This window comes from Lampetra planeri, chromosome 26, assembly GCF_965212315.1.
Source record: "Lampetra planeri chromosome 26, kcLamPlan1.2.h2, whole genome shotgun sequence".
Lineage (NCBI taxonomy): Eukaryota > Metazoa > Chordata > Hyperoartia > Petromyzontiformes > Petromyzontidae > Lampetra > Lampetra planeri.
Window position 1 is genome coordinate 11,446,385 of NC_136132.1, and position 18,948 is coordinate 11,465,332.

An 18,948-nucleotide genomic window follows, 5' to 3' on the forward strand; every position below is an offset into this window, starting at 1 on the left:
TCCCACTCCCCACACAGCCCCACCCTCCCCACCCGGCCCCTCGCCACCCTCCCCACCTAGCCCCTCCCCACCCTCCCCACCCAGCCCCTCCCCACCCTCCCCACCCTCCCCTCCCAGCCCCTCCCTCCCCACCCAGCTCTTCCCTGCACGACGGACACAATAATCCCCTGTGGGCTGGTGTAACCAGGAGGTTCCTACCAGTATAACCCATGGTACTTATATGGACACCACCAGACTGGCATAGATTGAGCTCTGATTAAAACCGAGTTCACAAGCGAAGTGAGCGTGTGGTGGATTCAAACAGGTCACAAATGACTGCACACACAAAACAAGACATTATTACAAGTTTACGTAGACTTATTATAAAACGAAGCGTGGTGCGGGGACTGCTGCCCCTGCTGCCCCTGCTGCCCCTGCTGCTGTGGAGCAGCAGAGGGCATCGTCGCTGAGACGTCTTCTTCCACGACGGGGAGCTGCGTCTCCCGCTCTGCGCGTGTGTCCCTGTGTCTTTGTCTCTCAGTCTCTCGGTGTCTCAGTGTTTCTGTCTCTCTGTCTTTCTGTTCTCTGTGTCTCTTTCTCTCTGTTCCCTGTTTCTCTGTGTCCCTGTGTATCTGTCTATCTGTGTCTCTGTGTCTCTCTTTCTCCCTGTGTCTCTGTCTCTCTGTGTCTCTGTGTCCCTGTGTCTCTGTCTCTCAGTGTCTCTGTGTGTCTGTGCCTCTGTGTCTCTGTATATCTACCACACAGGGGGTGACCGGTGCACTGCACGTTGAGATTGCCGAATGGATTCTTCGTCTGGTGACAGCGGGCCCCGAGAGCACGCACGGTGCCAGTGACCGCCGCGCAATTTAGAATCAGAATATTGATTCGTACTGGAGGAAGAATCCGATGAGCTTTGAAGCTCTTTGTCGCAGGTGTCCAGTCGAATTCAAAATGACAACGCACGCGCGAGGGAAAGGGGACGCTGGAAAACGTCAAAACGATTCGACGGAGATTCGCACGACTTGCAACAACAACAACAACAGCAACAATAACATTGTTAATCATACATCATGGCAACTCGTAACACTGCACCACCGCAGCCGCACGGGTACCCGCTCGCTCCCGTGGACTCAGAGAGAGGCGACTCACACGCGCGAGGAGGAATCACGGGCGAGCGCGACGAGGCAGCGGCGCACACAACGCGGTGGCCTGGAGCTACCAGCAATTGCCCAAGATCTGCTGTCCTCTACGTATGAAGACGAGAAAACCCGCGCGTGCGAGGTGTGGGGGGATGGCAACACTCAGATCAGAAATTGTATTCATACTGGAGGAATCCGAGGAGCTATAAAGCTATTTTTCACAGATGTCCACAAGATGGAACAGTTCATATTAGCACACAAGTCGCTGTGCCATCTTCTCCCCGGTGAGCCACAGGTCCGGCTTCTCCTCTCGACGCCCATGGGAAGCAGGGAGACTCGCATCATGTGTGTGCGTGATCCACCAACCCTCGCTTGCTGCCTCCACAGCGCTGGCCCACGTGTAGCAGTGGCAGCAAAGCCACCACCACGAACACTGCTACTACTGCCACCACCACCGCCACCACTACCACCGCCGCCGCCACCACCACGGCCACCACCACCATCACCACCACCACTGCAACCACCACCGCCACCGCCACCACCACCACTACCACTGCCACCACCACCACCACCGCCGCCACCACCACCACCACCACCATCACCACCACCGCCGCCACCACCACCGTCACCGCCGCCACCGCCACCACCGCCACTACCACCACCACCGCCACCGCCACCACCACCGCCACCGTCACCGCTGCCACCACCACCACCACCACCGCCACCGCCGCCACCACCGCCACCGCCACCACCACCACCGTCACCGCCACCACCACCGCCACCACCACCGCCACCGCCACCACCGCCACCACCACTACCACTGCCACCACCACCACCACCGCCGCCACCACCACCGTCACCGCCGCCACCGCCACCACCGCCACTACCACCACCACCGCCACCGCCACCACCACCGCCACCGTCACCGCTGCCACCACCACCACCACCACCGCCACCGCCGCCACCACCGCCACCACCACCACCGTCACCGCCACCACCACCGCCACCACCACCGCCACCGCCACCACCACCACCACCGCCACCGCCGCCACCACCGCCACCGCCACCACCACCACCGTCACCGTCACCGCCACCACCACCGCCACCACCACCGCCACCACCACCACCACCGTCACCGCTGCACCACCACCACCACCGCCACCGCCCGGGCTAATCACCCACCCCTGCACTCACCGTCGCTCTGCTCCCCAAGCACTCGTGTGCTGCACGTGCCTGGTGCGTGTGCACGTGCGCTGCGCGTGCAGCACCCAGCGTGAGCTCCACTGCTGGATGAGGACCTCTCCGAGTCCGTGCGGGGTCGTGGGGGGGGGGCTATTTGACCAACGTTCCGGAGCGCCACTCTTGATCAGCACGGGCTCGTGAAGGCGTGGGTGGGGGTGGGGGCGGGGGCGGGGGGAGTGCCGACGTGCAGGCATCGGCTTGGTTGCACTGCCCTCTGCTGTGCCGTCCACAACCTCAACCAGCAGCAGCCCGAGACCAACCCTTGCCACGCACCAGTTGGTCGCCCATCCACCAAGCCATATGCAGATTGAACTCTGCTCAACTTCTGAGATCGCCATCCTGGACGACGACTTGGCCACATAGAGGTGAGAGATAAAGGCGCAGCCCTTGAGATGTCTTGGCGCGCCACCGCTAGCGGAACTGCCTTCGACAGAGAGCACTCTGGGTACGAGATAGCCCCCTCCAGAAGGGATTAAAGACCCCATGTCACCACGCTGGTCACACAATGTGAACGGGCGTTTTCACGCTCTTCCCTCTTCTTGTTTTCAATTTTATTTTTTTGGGAACAAACCAACAGCAACCACAAAGAACCACAACGAAATCACAGGCGCACAGCGAACGCGCCTTCCTCACCCGCGGTGAGGCCAAGCGAGAGAGTTCGTCACTGCCCCCCCCCCCGCCAGGCTCCCCCCCCACCCCCTACGCCGCGCGTGTAATCATAGCCCCCGCGCGAAATTGGTTGAAGCTCCTCGCCTCTCGACAAACTCAAACATGAGCGCGATGTGCCACATTCTTAGTTCGTGTGAGTTCTGAGAAAGACGTGTGAATGAGAATGCAGAGTTATGGGCAGGAGGGCGGGGTGTGGGGGAGGCAGGGGGTGGGGGGCGGGGGGGGGGGGCGAGCTGGGAGGCGTGGGTGACAGTGGGATTGGTGTGGGTCCCCAGAAATATTGAGCGAGAAGGTCCTCAGAGTCCTGGGCGTGGGATGTCCCGGCTGCGCGTGGCTCCTCCACGCGACCCGTCCGTGGTTCTACCCTGTGGTAGTGCGTGGCAGGCTCACCTACCATAGGGTAAAACCACTGGCGGGGCACGCGGGGCATGCACGGGGGGGCATGGCGATGTAGGGCCCGGGCAACCTGCAAGACAATGAGATCACGGTCATCATCATTATTTAATAAATCGTGGTCATCATGATCGTATATAGTAACAATGTATCATTTCATGCGCTATGAAGAAGTGTCATTGCCCGAAACGTTGCCCATTATATCTCTCTAAATCAGCTCACGCCTCCTCCCGTAAACCACGTGACTTCTGTGTGGCCACCCCCACTCTGAGCCCCTCCCCTTCCCCTCTCCCCGCCCACTGCGAGAACAGACGCTGCTCCTCTGCGCATCAGCATCAGCAGCAGCAACATCAGCAGCAGCGTCGAGGCCCCGATGCAGCCTCTTCCTCCTCCCTCTCCTCATCTCTCTCCTGACCTGTGCCCCCGTTTCTCCGTCTCTGCTCCATCCTTTGCCTTTTATTTCCCATTTCCTTCTTTCTGTCTTTTCCCCACGTGGCACATCCCTGAAGCCGACTCCCCTTTGCCGTGCCATGGGTACAACGGTGGCTAGAGGTGATATCTAATTTTAAGGCCACAGTCCTATTGACGAATGTGTTCAGTTGGATACATAAAACAGGCCGCCCCTCGCATAACCTGCGACATGCGTTCCTGAAGAAAGCAGCGCGCTGTGTGAAGCCTATTTTCTCATAGAGATTCATGTTGTAAGGGGGGATGCGTTATCGAATAAAAAAGAAGTATGATTTCGTTATTTTAGCCATGGATTTACAAAATACGAATACATTTAATGATACAAATATTAACATTACGAAGCAATACTCAATAAGGAGTTTAATAACAAAAAATAATTACGATTAAAAAGATTATTACTGCCATGACGCACCTCCGAGTAATATGGTTGGCTACGTACAGTGCGAAATATGTTCAACATACGTACATATATCATATTGAGATTTTAGTTGGTTAATCTGCGAAATATATGTTTTACTTTTGACAATTTTAGATTATTATTTATTTTAAAATGTTTAAGTTGACAATTTTTCTTGTTTGTTTTTCTTGGGAGTGCGCAACTGTGAAACGCAGAGCGTAAGTGTGAAGAATGTCCCTAAAATATGAATCGCGTAACTGCGAAGTCGGGCCTGGTGGGGCGGGGGGGGGGGTGGGAGATTCACTAACTCACTTTCCCACTCACTCACCAATCCACCTACTCACACATCCACCCACTCTCCCATCAGCCTACTCCACCATCCACACACTCAATGTCGAACCCACCAACTCACTCATCCACTCACCACACCCACTCATGCACTGGCCCACTCACTAAAACACACATGAACTACACAAGTAACAGCACACTGGTGTGTTAAGAGAGGGGGAACCCCCTTCCCCCACGCAAGTCACTCACTCACCCACCCACCCACTCACTCGCCCAACAACCCACCCACTCACTCACCCACTCACTCAGTCACCCACTCACTCACTTATTATATATGCATAATTACAAACTATAAAATAATACAACCATCGCCATTGCCATCATCAATTTATCATAATTAGAAATATCATCCATATTATAATCAACATCTTCATGATCATCACCATCAATCCGTCACCAAAGCCATCAATCATCGCCAACATCATCATGAACATTACTCGATCTATGAATCTGCAGCATCGGGCTAAGGTTCATCGCCTGTCAATCTTCATCCCTGACGTGCTTCCCCGTGTACTTTGAACCTCTTCTTGGTTCTTTCGGTAAAGTCACGTAGAAGGGAAATAATAAAATAATAAAAATAAAAGAGAATACAATAATTCTCACTGGCTTCACCGTCGGTGTTTAATTTTTATTATTTTAATATTTCCCTTCTACGTGACTTTACCGAAAGAACCAAGAAGATGAATCCCTGCAGTCACGAAAGCTTTAAATCGAAATTTACTTTGAACCTCTTTCGCACCGTACGTAGCCAACCGTGCTGATCGTGTACTCGATGTCTGTGCTTCGGCACAACTGGTCCCGGGATGACACTCCCGCGGCCTGCCACGCACAGTCAACACATCTCAACTCTCTCTCTTAGCTTTCGATTTAAAGCTTTCGTGACTGCAGGGATTCATCTTCTTGGTTCTTTTATTTTTTTTATTTTATTATTTTCTCTTTCTCTCTCTCTTTCTCTTAGCCTTGGCGTCACTCGCGCACGGGAGGGCCCCCATTGATCGGGTCACTCGATCAGACACATTCATTGGTGGCAGTTTAACACGTAAAAGGGCTTTCACGACCAATATCATCCATAACACAGGTGTTTTGGGGTGAGATCGCGTAACTATATAAATGTGTCGTTACACCCAAGAATAGCACACGAGTGACGTCATCACATCTTCGCCTCTATTTATGGAACGAAACAGGTGGACGTCTCCACAACTGTGGCTGTCGCCTGATGAAGCTGGTTGTAATTACTGGCGAAACGTCGTACTCAGATTGTGAATGTTGTGGCTTGGCTCTCCAACATACCGGTGTTGCTGTACTAGTGACGAATTGGCCACGTTCTGTTTACGTGGCAACCCTTACTAGTTGGCTGTGTCGGGTGGTGGCGGGTTTAACGACACATTTATATATTTACGCGATCTAACCCCAAAAAACCTGTATTAGGGATAATTGGTGGCAGTGGTGCACAAAACACAAATAAGAACAAACGCAATGTGGCCTTAAAACATACACATATTTATAAACACACATTTATATAAACATACTTATATAGAAAATTGGCGACGTTTTTGCTCAGTAGCCCTTCTGCAGTGGCTCTACTACTCTGGCCTATCTACGATTAAAGCGGTTAACTACGTAAGGTGCGAAAGAAGTTCAAAGTACACACATGCACACACGACTGGGCCTTGACTCGGCCCCTCAACGAATGAGGCGTCGTGTGCCACTTTATGGAGAGTTCAAAAAGTGGTTGTCCGATGGACAGACTCGAACTCGCCATAGGAATGCGGAATTTCCACCGCTGGCTCAGGGCTGTAAACAAGAGATGCGCGCTCTCTCAATGCTCATTTGAGCGGGGGGAAAAAAATCACCTTTGACACGAGACCCCAAACAATGTAGAACTACTCTCGAGTCTGAGCCTGCCAGGACACCTCAGGTAGTCCTTCCCACTGCCCATGTAACCCCTCCCACTATTCACGTAACCCCGCCCACTGCCCAGGTAGCCCATCTCACTATTCAGGTTTGACCCGCCCACTGCCCAGGTAGCCCATCTCACTATTCAGGTTTGACCCGCCCATTGCTCAGTTAGCCCCGCCCACTAAGGTAGCCCCACCCACTGCTCACACCACGAGGCCAGAACCTTGGAAACTGGATTCAGGACAGAGTTTGACGAAAGTTTCGGCGGAGACACGGGGATAGTTTCTGTATCTACCCGGAATGTCCCGGCCAAAGAGGGACCTTTGACGGCTTCACTGAACGCGATGTATTATAGTTTTGATTAATTGGAGTTAGAAATTATATAAATTTGCGTCGAACTAGGAGCGATTTCTTACAAAGAGGGTCTTTGTCCATGAACAGTTCACCAGGATTGGTTCAAGTGAGCCTGACTCCGCTGACGGGACATTGATTATGGAAACCGGTCCTGAGTTTGCTTGCTTAGAACAAACGCAGCTGATAAAAATTCACGTCCAAGAGGCTTGTCCGGAAGAATGGTTTTGCGTTAAATTTATTTTAATTTATTTTATCGTGAGGAGATCGCTATTTTAAGCGAGCCCACGTCCACCCTTGTATCTCCAGTGCTGAATGTTTTACTACACACCACGCCAGGTACTCATTTACGGCTGAGTCGACCTAGGGGAGGACCACTTCAGATAATCTTCACCGGTGTTGGCCGTGAACGGCGATCGAACTCCAGTGGCCGGGGTTCGTAGCGCAGCAGGGCGCTAACCGCTGCGCCACCGCTCCCCACCCCAATCCAAGACACCTCGCCGCCCAACAAGCACCAATCACAAGCTGCCAAGCCGCAGCGATAAGTGAGCCTCCACTCCTCCAGTCACGCGAACTTGCACCCACATGCGGGCACAGCACCGCGTTACTATTCTGTTCAATGGCATTAGAACCAAGTGTCTCGTTACCAACAAACCACTGCTTGCCAATGAGCTGCGTGGTGAGTTTAGTGGTGGGTGGTGGTGAGCTGCGTGGTGAGTTTAGTGGTGGGTGGTGGTCAGTTGCGTGGTGAGTTTAGTGGTGGGTGGTGGTGAGCTTGTGGTGAGTTTAGTGGTGGGTGGTGGTCAGTTGCGTGATGAGTTTAGTGTTGGGTGGTGGTGAGCTGCGTGGTGAGTTTAGTGGTGGGTGCTGGTGAGCTGCGTGGTGAGTTTAGTGGTGGGTGCTGGTGAGCTGCGTGGTGAGTTTAGTGGTGGGTGCTGGTGAGTTGCGTGGTGAGTTTAGTGGTGGGTGCTGGTGAGCTCGTGGTGAGTTTAGTGGTGGGTGCTGGTGAGCTGCGTGGTGAGTTTAGTGGTGGGTGGTGGTGAGCTGCGTGGTGAGTTTAGTGGTGGGTGCTGGTGAGCTGCGTGGTGAGTGTAGTGGTGGGTGGTGGTGAGCTGCGTGGTGAGTTTAGTGGTGGGTGGTGGTGAGCTGCGTGGTGAGTTTAGTGATGGGTGGTGGTGAGTTCGTGGTGAGTTTAGTGGTGGGTGGTGGTGAGCTGAGTGGTGAGTTTAGTGGTGGGTGGTGGTGAGCTGAGTGGTGAGTTTGGTGGTGGGTGGTGGTGAGTTCGTGGTGAGTTTAGTGGTGGGTGGTGGTGAGCTGCGTGGTGAGTTTAGTGGTGGGTGGTGGTGAGCTGAGTGGTGAGTTTGGTGGTGGGTGGTGGTGAGTTCGTGGTGAGTTTAGTGGTGGGTGGTGGTGAGTTGCGTGGTGAGTGTAGTGGTGGGTGCTGGTGAGCTGCGTGGTGAGTGTAGTGGTGGGTGGTGGTGAGCTGCGTGGTGAGTTTAGTGGTGGGTGGTGGTGAGCTGCGTGGTGAGTTTAGTGATGGGTGGTGGTGAGTTCGTGGTGAGTTTAGTGGTGGGTGGTGGTGAGCTGAGTGGTGAGTTTAGTGGTGGGTGGTGGTGAGCTGAGTGGTGAGTTTGGTGGTGGGTGGTGGTGAGTTCGTGGTGAGTTTAGTGGTGGGTGGTGGTGAGCTGCGTGGTGAGTTTAGTGGTAGGTGGTGGTGAGCTCGTGGTGAGTTTAGTGATGGGTGGTGGTGAGTTCGTGGTGAGTTTAGTGGTGGGTGGTGGTGAGTTCGTGGTGAGTCTAGTGGTGGGTGCTGGTGAGCTGCGTGGTGAGTTTAGTGGTGGGTGGTGGTGAGTTCGTGGTGAGTCTAGTGGTGGGTGCTGGTGAGCTGCGTGGTGAGTCTAGTGGTGGGTGGTGGTGAGTTGCGTGGTGAGTCTAGTGGTGGGTGCTGGTGAGCTGCGTGGTGAGTTTAGTGGTGGGTGCTGGTGAGCTGAGTGGTGAGTTTGGTGGTGGGTGGTGGTGAGCTGAGTGGTGAGTGTAGTGGTGGGTGGTGGTGAGTTGCGTGGTGAGTTTAGTGGTGGGTGGTGATGAGTTGCGTGGTGAGTCTAGTGGTGGGTGGTGGTGAGTTGCGTGGTGAGTCTAGTGGTGGGTGGTGGTGAGTTGCGTGGTGAGTTTAGTGGTGGGTGCTGGTGAGCTGCGTGGTGAGTTTAGTGGTGGGTGCTGGTGAGCTGCGTGGTGAGTTTAGTGGTGGTGGTGAGCTGCGTGGTGAGTGTAGTGGTGGGTGGTGGTGAGCTGCGTGGTGAGTTTAGTGGTGGGTGGTGGTGAGCTGCGTGGTGAGTTTAGTGGTGGGTGGTGGTGAGCTGCGTGGTGAGTTTAGTGGTGGTGGTGAGCTGCGTGGTGAGTGTAGTGGTGGGTGGTGGTGAGCTGCGTGGTGAGTTTAGTGGTGGGTGGTGGTGAGCTGCGTGGTGAGTTTAGTGGTGGGTGGTGGTGAGCTGCGTGGTGAGTGTAGTGGTGGGTGGTGGTGAGCTGCGTGGTGAGTTTAGTGGTGGGTGGTGGTGAGCTGCGTGGTGAGCTGCGTGGTGAGTTTAGTGGTGGGTGGTGGTGAGCTGCGTTGTGAGTTTAGTGGTGGGTGGTGGTGAGCTGCGTGGTGAGTTTAGTGGTGGGTGGTGGTGAGCTGCGTGGTGAGTTTAGTGGTGGGTGGTGGTGAGCTGCGTGGTGAGTCTCATAGCGACTGCTTCAAGTCAGCATCGTGCAACACGTGCAGCGCCCTAGGACAGACGGACGAGTACAGACAGACGGACATGCGCAGCGTCTCCTGCAGCAACGTATCCCGCCCGTGCCATGTAGACACAAGGCGCGGGCAGCTGTGTTAGAACGGGGCCGACAGACAGCCACGCGGACAGCTGTCAGGTGCCAGGAGCACAGCCAACCCAGCCGGCCCCAGCAGCACCCCGCCCCAACGCATCTCCCGCACCTCGTAGCCAGACAGCAGTGGGGGTGCGTCTGCCAACGTGTGACTCGCTGCCTGAGACTCGGTTGGAGTTCCTCGCACAGTGAGTCTCGCGGTGGCGAGAATGTTCACTACCTCGCCTGGTACGCAGAATGTCGTTGGTTCGAGCCCGACCCTGACGCTTGTATATTTGGGGTTGGCGTGTTCTCTCTCTCCTAGTGGTAACGTGGATTTTTCTCCGGGTCCTCCGGTTTCCCCCCCCACCCCCCCTCCACATTTAGAATCGTCATGAGTTTAGAGAATTTGGCTGAAATACATTTCCACGCGATAAGCCGCTTCGTTGAGCTATCATTTGTGGCCAGGTCGCTTCTAAAAAAAGGCTACAGTGCTCAGTGGGCCTGACCTGGTAAAATGTAAAAAGTATAAGTTTTCGTCTCACAATGAGTCTCACTCACTTTCGAGATTCGCTCGCTGCCGGCCTCACTCGTAGTGAATCCCACTCGCAGTGGCACTTACTCAATGTCTGCGCGTCTCGCAGTAGAGAACGGCCCGCGGAAGGAGTCAGCACAAAACTGCTTCTGGGATCGCACCACGTGACCTTTTTATCTAGACACGAGGGGGCGCTTGCACTTTCGGCTCGCCCCTTTAACGGAGGAACTCATCTCCGTGTGGCAGCTAAACTATATATTTATTTTTATAATACAATTTCTCAGAGCTGAAAGTTTGCCAAATGATGTGCAACCCGTAACGTAACACGACTTAATAAATGATCACATAACGGCACGCATTAAAAGGTTCACACATAAATACCTGCATACGCAAACCCCCCTCGCCACATCACAAGTGTGGTCCAGCGGCGAGTGGAACTGCTGGCGTGTTTCACACGCGGCGTGGCCCGGCAAAGTCTCAGTTGTGCCAAGCGGCAATTTCGGCATTTTTCGAAATCGTAGGAACGATCCTCACTGCTCGCAAGCGATGACAGAAGAACTCTCCCCCCGTGCCGTTCAGTTGCCGATCTAGCCTGCCCTCTCCCTCCCTCCCCCCCCTCCCTCCCCACCTCTCACCCCCCCTCTCACCACCCGCTCCTTAGACGCGCATGCGCAGTGCGGCAGCAAACAGCCGTTAGCCCCCACCCCCGGCCCCTCTCAACTCGCCCACCGCCGCTGCCTCCCCCAGCCTGACACTGCTCGTCAGCAGCGTCAGGGCTGGCTGAGCAAGTGCTGGAAGTGTTTGTCCACACTCGACGTGGGTTGGGATCTGCTCACGACCGTTTCCAGCTCAATGTCACTCGCCACTGATGTCAGCCGTGGCCGGGTATCGAACTCGGATCGCAGTGCGCTAACCACTCCGCCACCGCTCCCTCTACCTACCCACCCACCCACATGCTGTCCTTCCCCTGCACCTCCGATTAAGCACGGTCGGATACGTACGGTGCGAAAGAAGTTCAACGTACAGACAGTAAAAAATGAACTCCACTCCGGCTCCAAATCCACGGTGGGGGAGTTTGCTTCCAGCGCCGTGGACACGTGGTGACGTCACGTGCTTAATACACTATGACGTCACAAAGACTTACAATTGTCCAGGTGTCTTCTTTTGCGTGCCCAGGTGAGAATTGGAGAGGACAGGACCGAGACTCATTCACAAGAGCGGCCCGGGCTATTCGCGTTTACCAATCATGAGGCGCGTGTGGTGTGTTTCTTCTAAACCTGTATTCGAGTGGATTAAAGCCTGTTGGCATTATTACATTCCCTGTGTGTGTATAATGTATGTGTCTATATAAATGCATTAGCGGGGAGCGGTCGTGTAATGGTTAACGCACTGCGCACGAACCCGCCCACCCGAGTTCGATTCCCATATATATAATATCGAGTTCGATATTATACGAAAATAATATCGGTGACGAATATCTGAACCGGTGGTGGACCTCTTCGCTACGTCTCACCTCAACCTTAAATGAATACTTGACACGGTGTGTAAAACATAGCACTGGGGAGACAAAGGCGGCCGGGCCTCGGCTTTCATAGGTGCACGCAAACAGCACTTGCCCCGATAGCGCGTGAAAGATTCTACGGGGGATCTTTGCTTTTGTTTTTTTATATTTGTGTGCAGAGGCAGAGTGGAACGTTTAACTTCGCCGGGTTATTGGATAACGGGTTAATTATAAGTAATAAGGGTGCGTTCTCTACTGTCACCGGGACGAAAGAAAGGTCTCGACGTTTCATTTGGTTGGCCTCTTTCAGGAAATATATTCCTTTCACTCCCACTGGTGACAGATTCAAGCAGCTTGCAACTAAAATGATCATCATCATCATCATCAATACCCTATGATTTTGCCTGTTTACCGCAACTTATATCTCACGGGAAATATTTAAATGAATATGCAATCAATAATTTCGTCGTGGTCAATCCACTGCTGGACTGAAGGGCCTCCCGAACTCGCTGCCGATTCTCACGATCCTGTCACGTGATCAGCTCCACGTCTCATTTAGTCCTCGCCAAAAGTCCGTGCCCTTCCGATTCCATTCCATTCTTGCGCACGATGATAACGATGATGACGACGATAACGACGATGATAACGATAACGACGATGACGATGATAACGATGATAACGACGATGACGACGATTGCGACGATGGCAGGAGGAGCAGCAGCGATGTGGTTCAGGAAGAAGCTCCATGCCAATGTCGAGTTTGCTGCTGCTGCTGCTGCTCGCCACGACGACGAGGCGGCTTCAGCAGACAGAGACAGAGTTCGTGCCGCTGTCTCCTGCCTCCTGCGTTCAAGGAGCTCAGACTAAAGCGCTTCGCTCTGCGGCCCAACGTTGAGTGAACGTCACGGGGCGGACTTCGTTTGCCTGCATGTCGTGTGCATACTGTGTGCATACTGTAGGCATGGCGTATATACTGCATACGCATATAATAGTGACGGGTAGCAGGTCTTTTTTTGCCGGCATTTTGATCGGCTTTAGCGTCACACTCCTTGCGATAAGTATCCGAACAAATTGAGCGGTCGAAAAGTGTGATTTTTTTTGTTACCATTAAGATTCAGCGCCCTTCAAAAACGATATCCGGGTACAAAGCAAAGTGGATCACAACAACGAACACATAAAAAACGTTACAAACATTTTACGTCCTCAGTATATTTTTCTTGCGGGTGGAGGGGGGGGGGCAGAATTTGGGAAGGATTTTGGGAGTTTTCAGATTTTTTTTTAAAAGTGCTTTGCTTTGAGTACCCTTTCTAAAAGAAAAAAACGTTCCTCGGCCTTGGTTCAAGAAATGAAACTTTTCCACTTAAAAAAAATAATAAAAATATATATATCACCTTACGCACTTTTTTTTGGAAGGCCTAAATATCGGAAAATGTGATCAATAAGATTTCAAAAATTACGTCACGGCCTCATTTGGATTTCGCAACCTCTGGAAAGTGTTCCAGACAAACGTGGACGCGTCGAGATACAACAACATTCGGTTGCCAATGTGCCCAGTATTTGGCACTGGACTTGTTTTAATTATTTTCGGCGTAGACAGATGATACGTTTGCGAAATGTCGTCTTTCTAGCATAATAATAATAATATGAATAAAAAAAAACATTTCTAACGCGCAGATATTTCTGGAATAGAACTTAACGTGTCGACTGAGAACTCTAACATCGTTAGGATTGATGCCATTCACCGACCTACCTCGCCCACTCAGGCGCGACAGTCAATACGAGCGAAACACTCTCGCGCCTACAGTATACAATGCCCGCGCCTGTGCCTGTGCGTGTAACGTGGCACCATCATCATCGTCGTCGTCGTCGTCATCATCACGCGAATTCATCATCCACTGGCACGCATCGTTACACAACCTAGTCAAAGAAACGCATCACCAACTCCATCGCCACATCGTGAATTCATCATCATCACTCAAACTCACCCGCTCACTCACTCGCACGCTCATTAATTCACTGGCCCACTTACTCACCCCACTCAATCACTCACTCACCCGTCCACCCGCTCACGTGCTCACTCACCACTCACTGGCTCACTCACACACTCACCCACTCAATCACTCACCCATTAACCGACTCGTCTAGTAACTCACTCACCCGCATGTACACTAATTCACTGGCCCACTCACTCACCCCACTCAATCACTCACTTACTCACCCGTCCACCCGCTCACGTACTCACTCACTCACACACTCACCCACTCAATCACTCACCCACTCACACACTCACCCATTAACCGACTCGTCTAGTAACTCACCCACTCACGCGCTCATCCGCTCACTCACCTGGCGAGAGCCGTGGGGGGTAGCCGAGTGGTAGCCGGGTGGGTGGTGGGGGGGGGGTGCTGGCTGGGAGTGGTCGCCGGGGGTGCAGACACCCCGCGGCGACTTGTTGCGGTCTCAGCCCAAAAGAAGAACATCTCTACCACCGCAAGTGGCCGCTGCACCGACACGCCGCTGCCCCCCCCCCCCGGTGCCTCCACGCGCTGCCGCGCTCCGCGTGCGCGGCGCGGGGCGCGGGGCGCGCGTTCTGGGATGCCGCTCGTGCCACCCACTCCCCCCCACCCCCCCCACCTCACCCACGGGCAGTCCGCGAGTGGCCGCGTGCGACCGACGGGGACGAGGAGGTCGCGATGAATGCGGTAACGCGGCGCCGCGCTTTATAGGGGCACCTCGCCGGGCGCGGCCGCTCAGCACCCGAACAAAGAGAGCCCATTCAGACGCGGGACGCGGCCTGGCACGGGAGCGCGCGCGCGCGACTCCGGGCTCGCCCCCTCTCCCCGCACCCCCCCCCCCCAACTCCCCCGCCATCACCTCGTTCCCTCTCCTCCCCCTCCCTCCCTCTCGCGCCCATCCCCCCGCTCCCCCCCTGTCCCGCACCGCGCACACGGGCACACAGCGCACGCTTGTCCGAGCGCGTTAGAGGCGCGCGGCTGTGAGACCGCTAATGCCGCCGAGCCGCCGATGTATAATGACTCGAGGAGAAACCGCGTGCCGCGCCGTGACCTCACACGAGGGAAATTGCGTAAAACGAGAGAGTGAGAGAAGTCTAAAACTGAACACAGGAGGGTGGGGTTGAGGTGGGACGTGTGTGTTAGTTTGTGGGTAGAAGGGTGGGTGGGTGGAAGTTGTGGCTTTTGGGGGTGCGGGTGGGTAGGGGGTCGGGGGGGAACAGGAGGGAGGGAGGTACGAGGCCGTGGGGGGCTGGGTGCGGTGGGCAGTTTGGTGGTGGTGGTGGTGGTGGTGGTTGTGAAAGGGTGGAGATGGGGGGTGGGTGAGTGAGTGGGTTGAAATATCCGACTCTGTTAGAAAACACCACCGCCACGGCCTCCACGAGCCGCCTATTAAAGTCGCCGCGTTGAACATTGCCCCGTGGCGGCTGGGCGCGCTGCGTTTGCGGCAACGGCGGCAACAGCAGAGGCAGCAGCAGCAGGCGAAGGCGGCCGGCAGGGGGGCCTTTAAGAATCACGTGATTGTGCCGCCCCGCGCCGGCTCCTCGCGCCTCCTAGAGCGGCACGGCTTGAGCCAGGAACAGAGCCAGGAAGTGAGCCAGGAACCGAGCCAGGAACCGAGCCAGGAACAGAGCCAGGAACCGAGCCAGGAACAGAGCCAGGAACCGAGCCAGGAACCGAGCCAGGAACCGAGCCAGGAACCGAGCCAGGAACAGAGCCAGGAACCGAGCCAGGAACAGAGCCAGGAACCGAGCCAGGAACAGAGCCAGAAACCGAGCCAGGAACAGAGCCAGGAACAGAGCCAGGAACCGAGCCAGGAACCGAGCCAGGAACCGAGCCAGGAACAGAGCCAGGAACCGAGCCAGGAACAGAGCCAGGAACAGAGCCAGGAACAGAGCCAGGAACCGAGCCAGGAACAGAGCCAGGAACTGAGCCAGGAACCGAGCCAGGAACAGAGCCAGGAACCGAGCCAGGAACCGAGCCAGGAACAAAGCCAGGAACAGAGCCAGGAACAGAGCAAGGAACCGAGCCAGGAACCGAGCCAGGAGCCGAGCCAGGAACCGAGCCAGGAACCGAGCCAGGAACAGAGCCAGGAACCGAGCCAGGAACCGAGCCAGGAACAGAGCCAGGAACCGAGCCAGGAACAGAGCCAGGAACAGAGCCAGGAACAGAGCCAGGAACCGAGCCAGGAACAAAGCCAGGAACTGAGCCAGGAACAGAGCCAGGAACAGAGCCAGGAACCGAGCCAGGAACCGAGCCAGGAACAAAGCCAGGAACAAAGCCAGGAACAGAGCCAGGAACCGAGCCAGGAACCGAGCCAGGAGCCGAGCCAGGAACCGAGCCAGGAACCGAGCCAGAGGGGTTAACAGAAACCGTTCCTGAGCCGGGCTCCAAGGAGTTGAAATGAGCCAGGCCCTGAGCAATGTTTTTGAGCAGAAGAGTTGAGAAACGGTTCGGGGCAGGAACTGAACCAACTGTTGAGTCGGTTCCTGAGGCATGGTCAGAGCCACGGGGGTTTGAGTTTCTGATCCATCCAGAAGCTGGCTCAGCTGCTGAGTCAGACCATGTATGTTGTATGTATGTTGTATGTATGTTGTATGTATGTTGTATGTATGCTGAACTTCTATCGCACCGTATGTAGCCAACCGTGCGGGAGAAGGACATCAAACTAACACACAAGGACCGGTTCAAGAACATCGTCACTGGTGTTGACCGTGGGCGGGAATCGAACTCAGGTCACTTGGCTTCGAGGCGCGGGGTGGAAGGACAACAAACTAAACACAACACAAACACGCCCTGCTAAAGTTTCGATTTAAAAAGTGCATGGCTGGCTTCGGCGGGCTTCCTAATCGTGAGCAATCGGACCAACGCGGTCCGCTGTGGTCCCACAACCCCTAGTTGACTTCAGGGGGGCATGTGGCCCGTGTTAGGCAGTAACAGTAATGCAATGAGTGTGGTGGTGGTGATATAACGATCGTAATTTACAACCCAATGGAGAATTCACGACCGGAGAGAAGACAGCCGAGTGCACGTGTCGGTATTCGCCGGTTGTTTGACCATACTTCACCACACTGGTCGCTGCGGCTTGGTGAAATGGGTGGCGGTGCAGGCACGGTGCAGATCTCACTCGCCACTGATGTTAGCCGTGGTCCAGAATCTAACGCAGCTTTGCCGGGATCGTGATTACTACAGGGCGCTTCAAAACAATGTGAACACTGCTATGGGACTTTCGTTTTTAATGGTAAAATAACGGATAAAACACTGTAACTTGGTAACAAACGTAATGTTAACAGCTTCAAAAAGTCAAATAGTCCCCACTGGTTCGCCATCATCGTCAACGCGCGCCTGGAATCTTCTCCGGGTGGTCCCCAGAGCCCGGAGGCACATTTCTTGTGTTGTAAATTCTCCGAAGTGTTCACATGTTTTTGAAGCACCCTGCATTTTAAGTAGTACAATGTTAACTTTACACGCTAATGCTGATTATCTCCCCCCCCCCTCCACCCGTACACATGCCGCACTGTGCACGACACATCACGCCGACACACAGCGGCACGCTGCTTCGAAGTTTGCCACCAGAAGCCACTGACGAGCAAACGCCGCTAGGGGCCTCTGACCGTCACCCCTCTCGCCTCGCGGCCCACGTGATCAGTGGCGGATCCACAAGCGACCAATCACATCGCCGGCGGGAAAATTAATCGCTCACTCAGCCCTAATTGCGCCCGGGGGTCTGACCACCGTTATTAGCCACTGGCATGAATAATGATGGAGCCACTGAGATCAGCAAGGAGAAAGGCTCCACTGAGTCTCGAGGCGCATGGTACAAGAGGGTCCTGCTACAGCGAGATGTTTGGCGAATTACTCTTTTTTAAAATAAATAAAAACTTCACCGCGCAGACGAGGGGAGAACACCCTTCATGGGAGCGTCATACAGGCGGATTCACGGTCCCACTTGCTGCACTACCAACCTCCTCGCAGCCCTGCGGGGAGTTTGTGATTCCATCGCTCCATCTCCGCAAGCGGACGTACTCTCGATCGTAACTCCCCACTTTGGGCTGCAGCTCCGTCACCCGTCACTACCGTCGACCCATCGGTTGGCTACGCACGGTGCGAAAGAAGTTCAACGTTCATACAGACCCGGCCCAACCCGAACCCACCTCTCTAAGCGGTCAACACGACGTCTGTGACCTGCGCTCGTTCTCTAACCCACGCGTTCCCCCCCTCTCTCTCTCGCTGCCTCTCAGTGACGGTAACTTACACAGTCGCAACTGCTCCACTCGTGACCACTCCACCAGGGGAAGCGTAGTAGAGGCAAGCGAGAGATGGAGAGCAGAGCGAGAGAGTAGAGAGAGAGCACGGGGCATGAGATGACAATTATGGAACGGGAAACTGGAGCACGGGGGTGAGGAGAGGTGACGAGAGGGAGAGGAGGAGGAGGAGGAAGAGGCTTCAACAGCGCCTCGACGCTGCTGTACGGAGCAGCGTCTGTTTTCACAGTGGGCGGGGAGAGGGGAGGGATTCAGAGTGCGCGTGGCCACACTGAACTTCCAGCATGCGTCTCTCTCTCTCGGAATCTTTGCGCACTTTTGCAGTTTTTGTTTGTGTTGTTGTTGTTGTTGTTGTTTTTATTTGTGGTTGGCCGTGCCTCCGATAGCGCCCCCCCCCCCCTCCCTCCCCCTCACACGCGCGTGCCCCGTACAATCTCAATCTAATTTATATATATAGAGAGAGGGCGCCTTCGCTCAGGGCGCTTGGCCTAGCTATCAAAGCGGTGTGACACAATGGGATGATGTAGTTGGCAGGGCAAGTGCTGCGAGGGTTGGCGAACGGGGCTCTGATGGCTCACGGCAATGTCGTGGATGGACGAGAAGGAGTGGAGGTGCGAGGGATGAGGAAGATAAATCGGCAATGGGGGAGAGGTGAGGCTTTAAGAGAGGAACGGAAGGAGGTTAAGGATGGGGGACTGCTTCATGTACATCACATGCGGGGAGAGGAGGGGGGGGGGCGGCATTTAGTGGATCACGCAAAGTGATCCGTGAACTCCTCAACCCCGCCGGTGTTCCGCGATGGCAGTACAGCAAGTGGGTCGGTGATCGACCCCGCCGTGTGCGCGCAGCGTCGCCATCTACCACGTGACGGGTGGCACGGAGCATTCGCCGGGACTCCTTCCACGCGCC

General features: G+C 54.8%; 1 long non-coding RNA gene across 1 annotated transcript in view; it reads right to left on the reverse strand.

The window, feature by feature from the left end:
* Positions 1-2,871: 2,871 nt before the first annotated feature.
* LOC144727751 (uncharacterized) overlaps positions 2,872-18,948 on the reverse strand; it is a 34,971-nt gene continuing 18,894 nt past the window's right edge. The window contains exon 2 of the long non-coding RNA XR_013587440.1: positions 2,872-3,495. This is a non-coding gene — a long non-coding RNA (uncharacterized LOC144727751). The remainder of the gene's footprint in view (positions 3,496-18,948) is intronic.